The sequence below is a fragment of the Stomoxys calcitrans genome, chromosome 3 (genome assembly GCF_963082655.1).
Source record: "Stomoxys calcitrans chromosome 3, idStoCalc2.1, whole genome shotgun sequence".
Taxonomy (NCBI): Eukaryota; Metazoa; Arthropoda; class Insecta; order Diptera; family Muscidae; genus Stomoxys; species Stomoxys calcitrans.
In genome coordinates this window covers 171,122,090-171,131,169 of record NC_081554.1, presented here as the reverse complement: position 1 = coordinate 171,131,169, position 9,080 = coordinate 171,122,090, and positions in this window count along the sequence as shown.

The window sequence follows — 9,080 nt, the reverse complement described above, 5'->3', positions numbered from 1 at the left end:
GGTGGCCATTGGTTATTTGAAGGCACCAATAACTCGCCTTGTCATATCAAGCATCATAGGCACTCAGTATTTGTGCAAGAGCCGGTGTCGCCCGACCTCTCACTGAGACTCTCCGCTCGATTCCGCTGATTTTCCGCGACAGCCGTTTCAGTTACTCCGTATGAAGCACTCCACTATCCGCAACCTGTGGACACACCAGGTAGCTTGCAGCTAAGCTTCTCGTGACAGCAATAAGGAGTTTTTAACCCGGTTTCCAAAAAGAGGCCAAAAAATACGTTTTTGCAAAATATTCCATCAGTAGGGGTGGTTGGTTATTCCTCAAGGCTTCCTTTACCACAAAGTCCGTAATGAAGAGCCTTAGATCAATCTCATTGTTCCTGGATTCCAGTGTCTCCGAGTGTCCTTTTGTATGCTGTGGAAAATTTGTTTTCATCGAAAGCCTCAACATGTCCTCCGTTTTCTCTGCACTTACTCCCATGCCCTCTACAGAACATTCAGCTTGGACATGGATTTTTGAGAAAAACTTTTCACAGTTCACGGTTCACAGCAAGGGTTTCAGAACTTTGGTTTCGCCTCCTTGGTCATCCTGTTCTATTCCGTAGTACACATCAAAATAAACTGCCGCTTTTTCACCTTATTTTGGAAGCTTGTCGGATTCAGCGTTGGCTGCAGCGCCATATCGAATCTCTGCTTTGACTTCTATATCCCCTTAATAACCACTTTCATAGTCTCATTTGAGTGCAACAAAACAATTCTTATTTAAATAGTTTTAATTTATGTTAATTTTAAACAGCACCCATGTTATTAAAGGTTTGGTCAGGCCAAGCCTAGGGCGTTTTAATTGTTACTTGTTTTTATACAAACTAGAATTCGCTTACCAATCGATTGACAGAAATCTAATACGGAATGCAAATTAATGTGGTAAGTAAAACAATCGGTCGATGCCGACAATATAACACTCAACAGCTATACCGTTCGTATAAATTGAGCTTTATAATTATTTGGAAGCTACCTTTCAATTTCAAGGGCTGCAAGACAAAAACAAGTCCATAAAAAATTGTGAAGGTATGAGAACATACAGATATGGTAGCTATATATAAATCTGAACCGATTTCATGCACTTTTAATAGGCTTTGTCTCTTAGCCATACAAGCCACATGTGCCAAATTGTATGTAAATTCAATCTAAACTTTGATCTGTATTTTGTACAAAGGCATGGACATACAGACAGATGGATAGAACGATGGACAGACAGATGGACAGATAGACGGTCAGACAGATGGATTGATAGACAGAAAGACCTACAGACAAGCTAAGAGAGAGAGGAACGGACAGACAAGCTGAGAAAAAAGTGGATGACTAACATCTTTACGGGCTGTAAACTGGCCATAAGGGCAATGACACCCAGGACGATAAAGTCACGAACAGTTTTGGAGTGTAAGAAGATTAACTCCTTCTCTGAGAATGGCACGATCTGCATCGTTTGGGTGCCGGCCCATAGCGGAGTAAGAGGGATTGAAAAAGCAGCCTATTTGGCAGTGAAGGCCAGAGACTGCCGTCAACAAAGTTGGTTAACCTGAAGCCTTTCGGGTCGACGCAGTCCGAGTAAAGAGCGAGGGCTACGAAGGCGCATGTAACTCTGTAGAACAGCGAAACGGTCGATAGGACGTCGAAAATATTGTAATATGGGGAGATCCTGATTTTGAAAAGACGAGGCTATTACTGAAACGAATCATGAAAGATCACTGTCTAAACGGAAAATATGCTGACAGACTGAATGTTGCCAGCAATGACTTTTGCAGCAACTATGAGGACATCGAAAAAGAAGAAACTATAGAAAACCTTCTGTGTGTGTTCCGCACTAACAGTCAGAAGGAGTTCCACTTAAGGTTCTCATATCTTTGAGAACCTGTCTGATTTAGCGGATGTGAACATTCGCAAGTTATTGGGCTTTTTGAAGCAATCTGGATGGTTCAACGGTAGAAACAAGAAGGCAACTTCCTTTTTCTGTTCCTGTGGTATCACAATGGACGGAAATGTTTAAATGAGTCTTATGGGAGACTGCCACTTAAACCTAACTTAACCTCACTGAAAGGAAGCAAGCAGGAGGTCAGTATAGCTTTTGGTGTCATAACGGTCGGTAGGATGGCGAAAATCCTATGGGGTGATCCGAATCGTGAGAGGATGAGTCTATTACTGAAAGGAAGTATGAAGGAGGTCAGTAAAGCTTTCGGTATCGTAGCAGGACAAAAAGGACTACGAGCTCACTGATGCAAAATCGGTGCGGAACGTGATAGCATGTGTAGGGTATGCGGGGAAGATTTTGAGACGTTTGAGTATTGCCTGACTTTCGCGGCTAAAGGACATCGGTTCTTAGGTGGGGACACAATGACAGACACGAACCAATCAGCGTAAAAATCTAAGACGATCTAGACATGTCCGACCGTCTGTCTGTTGAAATCACGCTACAGTCTTAAAAAATAGAGATATTGAGCTGAAACTTTGCACAGCTTCTTTTTTTTGCCCATAAGCAGGTTAAGTTCGAAGATGGGCTATATTGGACTATATCTTGATATAGCCCCCATATAGATCGATCCCCGATCTATGGTCTTAGGCCCATAAAAGCCACATTTATTATCCGATTTTGATGAAATTTGGGACAGTGAGTTGTGTTAGGGCCTTCGACATTCTTCTTTAATTTGGCTCAGATCGGTTCGGATTTGGATATAGCTGTCATATAGACCGTTCTCTCGATTTAAGGTTTTGGGCCCATAAAAGGCGCATTTATTGTCCGATGTAGCCGAAATTTTGGAAGGGAATAAGTAAAGTTCCTCGATATACTTCTGCAATACGTCAGATATATTTCTGCAATATGGCACAGATTGGCCCAGATTTGGATATAGCTGCCCTTAGACCGATCTCTCGACTTAAGGTAGTGGGCCCATAAAAGGCACATTTATTGTCCGATGTAGCCGAAATTTGGGACAGTGAGGTGTATTAGGCTCTTCGAAATTTTTCTGCAACTTGGCCTAAATCGGTCCAGATTTGGATATAGTTGCCATATAGACCGATATCTCTATTTAAAGTCTTGGCCCCATAAAGGCGCATTTATAATCCGATTTCACTGAAAGTTGACACAATGACTTATGTTAGGGGTTTTAACATCCGTATCGTATATGGTTCAGATCGGTCTATATTTGGATGTGGCTACCAAAAAGACCAATATTTTGTTCTACCACATTGTACAATGACTTATGGTTATTAGACCTCTCAATGGCCGTGTCAAATTTGGTCCAAATCGAACCATATTTTGATAAAACTGCTATGTGGGCATAAATTAAGCATTTATACCGGATTATGACGAAAGGTGGTTTACATATAAACCCGTGGTAGTGGGTGTCCAAATTTCGGCCCGGCCGAACTTAAAGCCTTTTTACATGTTCAACCTAACTTAACCTTACATGCATATGGAAAGACGGAAGAGATAGTCTGAGCGAAAGGGCGACGGAGTGGCTGAGAGAAAAAGCGACAGAGGGACAGGCAGAAGAAATAATACACGAAATGATGGAATCAAATGAGAAATATATCAAATATATGGCGATTGGGGGTGAGGCGGATCCGCATATATCAGATCCGTGCTCTGGTCTCAAATACCTTTCATTTGAGTCCCATATTTTCAATATTTATTTCATTTGAAGGTGGGACTGCCCCCTAATTATCCCACCCTAATTAAGGATACAAATTTCTGTATTTAAATTATTATAAACAAACTAAATTTCGCTTAAATCGCCCCACCCATCTCCGAGATCTGGTGTTTTTGAAAATAGGGTAAAGGGAAGGTCCGCCCATTAAAGTTTGGATGTCAGATATGCTTCATTCTCTTGGATATGGTGTTGGTTTGGAGTAGTCAAACTCTTTGCCCCGAAAGTGGATGTCATATTCATATTCTACCCCAAAAAACCACATTGGAGCTACATATTGCTATATTGTCGGTATATATGTGTGGTTTAGGGGGAGTCCCTTTTTGCCATAATCCACAAATATGTCCAGTTTGAGGGGTATGCAGTGTGGGGCGGCCACCCACGTACTTAGCCCTGAATAAAAATATCAGTATCGTGCTGTACTCTCAAATTTCTTTTATTTGAGCCTCACTTGCCATTGGTTTAGTGGAGTTTATGGGGTGACACGACCTCCAAATCTTTGGCTTCAAAATTGCATATCAAATTCGTTTTCTACTATCAAATACCTATTATTTACCGCCATAGTAGGCAATCATGATCGGTTTGAAGGGAGATCAGAGGCGGACCCTGGAGTAATACCATCATCGTGCTAGAGCACGATTTTGTTTGAGCCCCATAATGTCAAGCATTTTGAAGGTGGCTGTCAAGATATTCAGGGCTACGGGTCTCCTTCAGATTCACACCAATCAATTTTTTGTATTGGTTATCTACATTTAAAATCATGTATCAAAGCTACCACTTGGGATAGCACATTTTGAAAGATCCGCTGGTCCTTTCTGTGTCTATCTCCAATGTGAGGACAAAAACTGTACTGTACTACAAAAGACATTTTATTGCTGTTCTATTCTATCCTGATCGGCCTTCATATATTATTTTGAATTCCTTTTTGTTTTGGGTAGGATGGGCGGAGGGGGATTGCCGTCTGACACGCCTTTCATTTGTGTACAATACGAGTATGTTCTAAGTAGTCCTACATGAGAGTTTGGTGTTGTTTATATTGGGAGGCGAGGGTCGGTCACCCCGACGCTAAGACCATTTATTTGAATGCTTTATTTCTGCGATCTAAATGTCCTGCTGAACGGCAGACCGTGACCCAGGTACTTGAAACCTTATACAAACATTGGATTTGAGCTCTGCTGTCGTAGACCTTTCTTTTAATACCCATATTATCCCGATCGAACTGCACGTCCTATTGAAGGGTGGGCCGGTCCCAGACTCTGCCAAATGTGTATACCAGACTCGTGGTCAACTCCCAAAGACCTTTCATTTCACTACCTTTTTCTGACGTTGAATATTCATGTTCGTTTTCGGCGTTTTTAAGGTTGGGAAAGCCCTGTAGATACTTGGAAAAAATTCCTATAACAGATGTGTACTCAACTTCCAAACACCTTTCATGTGATAGCCATATTGTTCCAATCGGTAAATATGTCCTGTTGAGGGGTTTTGGGGGTGGGGAGGCGCCTCAGATATCAAGGAATATATTTTTATATCAGATTCCAACTCTTCTTTTAAGTAGCTTTCATTTGATATCCATACTATCCCAATTGGTAAATAAGCCCTGCTGGGGTTTTTTTTGGAGGATGGCCCCTCAGATACCAAGGAAGATATTTGTATGCCAGATTTCTACTCTACTTTTAAATACCTTTCATTTGATACCCACATCGCCAAAAGCGATGAAAGTGTCCGTTGGGCGGTTTTTTTGGGGGTTTGAGACCTCCCCCACTCCCTCCCGCCCCAGCACAATTAGGTTGAAATTTGTACACCAAGTTCGTACTCTACTCTTAAATACCTTTCCTTTGAAACCCATATTGTCCCAATCGGTAAACATGTCCATTCGGGTGGGTTTTAGGATGGGGCGTCCCCCCAGGTTATTTGACCTAAAAACTTCACACCAATTTCGTGTTTTTGTGGTACCATGAGGTGGCTTACAAAATTTCGCTTAAATCGGCGCACCCATCTCCGAGATTTGGCGTTTTTGAAAATTGGGGTAAGGGGGAGGGTCCGCCCCCCCCCCTTCGGATATCAAAAAATTTAGTACACAAAATTATGTACCTTATAGGAGATGGGGATGTGGTTTGTTGACCCAAAAACTTTATACCAATTTCGTGTTTTTGGGGTACCATGAGGTGGCTTACAAAATTTCGTTTAAATCGGCGCACCCATCACCGAGATTTGGCGTTGTTGAAAATTGGGTTAGGGTAGGTTAGGTTGAAAAGAGGGTGCAGATATTAATCCGCCCCACGCCACTATGGACATACACCTAAGCCTGTAATCGGTTTGTAGAGCACTCTTTAAACTAAAAAGTAACCTCTAAAAAAGAAAATTTTAAGTTAGGAATTCCATGCTACTTACAAAATCCTTAATGTTTTCCATACCACTCCCCTAAGTTGTTTCTGGTCTGGTAACGTGTCCCCACCTAAATACCGGTGTCTGTAAGCTGCAAAAGCCGGGCAATGACATAGGAAATGCTTCAACGTCTCATCAACCTCCCCACATGCCCTATACATGCTATTACTTGGCGCACCGATTTTGCCTAAGTGAGCTCGTAGTCTTATGTGTCCCGTTATGACACCAAAAGCTATACTGATCTCCTTCTTACTCCTTTCAGTAATAAACTCGTCCATTCACGATCCGGTCACGCCATAGGATTTTCGCCGTCCTACCGACTTTTTGGACTGTTCCACAGTGTTACATGTGCTCTTGTCTCCCACGCTCTTAAATCGGACTGCGTCCACCCAAAAAGCTTCGGGTCAACCAAGCTTATCGACAACAGTTCTCTGGCTTTCACTGCCAAATCGTCTGCCCTTTCATTACCTCTTGCTCTGTTATGACCCAGCACCCAAACGATGCGGATTGTGCCATGCTCAGAGAAGACGTTAATCTCCTTCTTACACTGCAAGATTGTTCGTGACCTCACCTTCCTCCCTTAAGACCATTTTACTGTCGGTAAAGATGTTCACACGCGACGTCCTTGCGTTAGTACCATACCACCTCACATATTCTGTGATCGCCCGGATCTTCACCTGCTGGACCGCAATATGGTCAGGCAGTTTAAAACAGATCTCACTCCCTGGGTCCTCAATGTAGACCCCCAGGCCCACTCTGTCCACTAGCTTTGATCCATCCGGCAATTCTATGGTTCTGTCAGTCCAATACTCTGCCCCTGGCAGTAGTGCCTCGCCCTTGACCTCAAGTGTGGTCTCAGGTATCCGATCGGAAATCTCTTCCCTTCCCATTCACAGTAAGATGACGATCTTGATCATCACGGAAGAAGTACGGCCCAATGATGCCGCCGGCCCATAAACCGCACCAAGTCGTAATTTTTTCACGGAGCACGATTGGAGTGTTTTTGACGAAGCCTTTCAGCTTCATCGTAGCGCTTTTAGGGTCTAGGCCACTGACTCCGAATTTCGATAGTAAATTTTATATTTCCGGCTCGTTGTTGGCCCGTATATCTTTCCATTATTAAATGGCAAACCTTACTGAACGGAAATGTCAAAAGAGCAGCAAAAAATATGGCGTTGTTTGCTGTCCCTATCATAGCGCTCTTAGAGTTGAGGCCACTGACTCCGAATTTCGATAGTAAATTTTATAATTCCGACTCGTTGTTGGCCCGTATATCTTTCCATCATGAAATGGCAAACCTTACTGAACGGAAATGTCAAAAGAGCAGCATCAGTCCACTTTTGCAGCTTCCTGTGTGGGACCACTATTGAAAGAACTTTGGCAGGGGTCATAACCGGACACTGTGCTATAGGCAGCATGGGGATACCGCGCTGCATGGGGATACCGCACAATGACTTCTGCAGGAGTTTCCTCGATGAGGATGAGGAGGAGACTATTGAGCACTTGGTGTGTTCCTATCCGGATCTACAGAGACGGAGGCTCTCATTTCTGGGGATACGTTTCTTCTGTGATCTGGGTGAACTTGCAAACGTACCGCTGGTATCTCTCCTGAGGTTTGTTGAGGGAACAGAATGGTTCCGATGGGGCGGTGCCACAAGCTCCGGCGTAGGCAGATCCGTGATAGCGTAGGGACGGACGGTTATTCACCCCCCGCTCGGGTTTCTCCACTCATCCTGTCTTTTTTTATACCCACCACCGAAGGATGGGGGTATATTCATTTTGTCATTCCGTTTGCAACACATCGAAATATCCATTTCCGACCCTATAAAGTATACATATTCTTGATCAGCGTAAAAATCTAAGACGATCTAGACATGTCCGTCCGTCTGTCTGTTGAAATCACGCTACAGTCTTTAAAAATAGAGATATTGAGCTGAAATTTTGCACAGATTCTTTTTTTGTCCATAAGCAGGTTAAGTTCGAAGATGGGATATATCGGACTATATCTTGATATAGCCCCCATATAGACCGATCCGCCGATTTAGGGTTTTAGGCCCATAAAAGCCACATTTATTATCCGATTTTGCTGAAATTTGGGACAGTGAGTTGCGTTGGACCCTTCGACATCCTTCGTCAATTTGGCCCAGATCGGTCGAAATTTGGGTATAGCTGCCATATAGACCGATCCTCAGATTTAGGGTCTTAGGCCCATAAAAGCCACATTTTATATCCTATTTGGATGAAATTTGGCACAGTGAGTTGTGTTAGGCCCTTCAACATTCTTCGTCAATTTGGCTCAGATCGGTCCAGATTTGTATATAGCTGCCATATAGACCGATCCTCCGATTTATGGTCTTAGGCTCATAAAAGCCACATTTATTATCCGATTTTGCTGTAATTTGGGACAGTGAGTTGCGTTGATCCCTTCGACATCCTTTGTCAATTTGGTCCAGATCGGTTCAAATTTGGATATAGCTGCCATATAGACCGATCCTCCCATTTATGGTCTTAGGCCCATAAAAGCCACATTTATTATCAGATTTTGCTGAAATTTGGGACAGTGAGTTGCGTTGAGCCCTTCGACATCCTTCGTCAATTTGGCCCAGATCGGTTCAAATTTCGATATAGCAGCCATATAGACCGATCCTCCCATTTATGGTCTTAGGCCCATAAAAGCCACATATATTATCCGATTTTGCTGAAATTTGGGACAGTGAATTGCCTTAGGCCCTTCGACATCTTTCTTCTATTTGGCCCTGATCGGTTCAGATTTGGATATAGCTGCCATATAGACCGATCTCTCGATTTAAGGTTTTGGGCCCATAAAAAGCGCATTTATTGTCCAATGTCGCCGAAATTTGGGACAATGACTTGTGTTGGGCCCTTCGATATTTGTCTTCAATTTGGCTCAGATCGGTCCAGATTTGGATATAGCTGCCATATAGACCGATCTCTCGGTTGAACAATGACTTGTACTTATAAGCATTTGGTCTA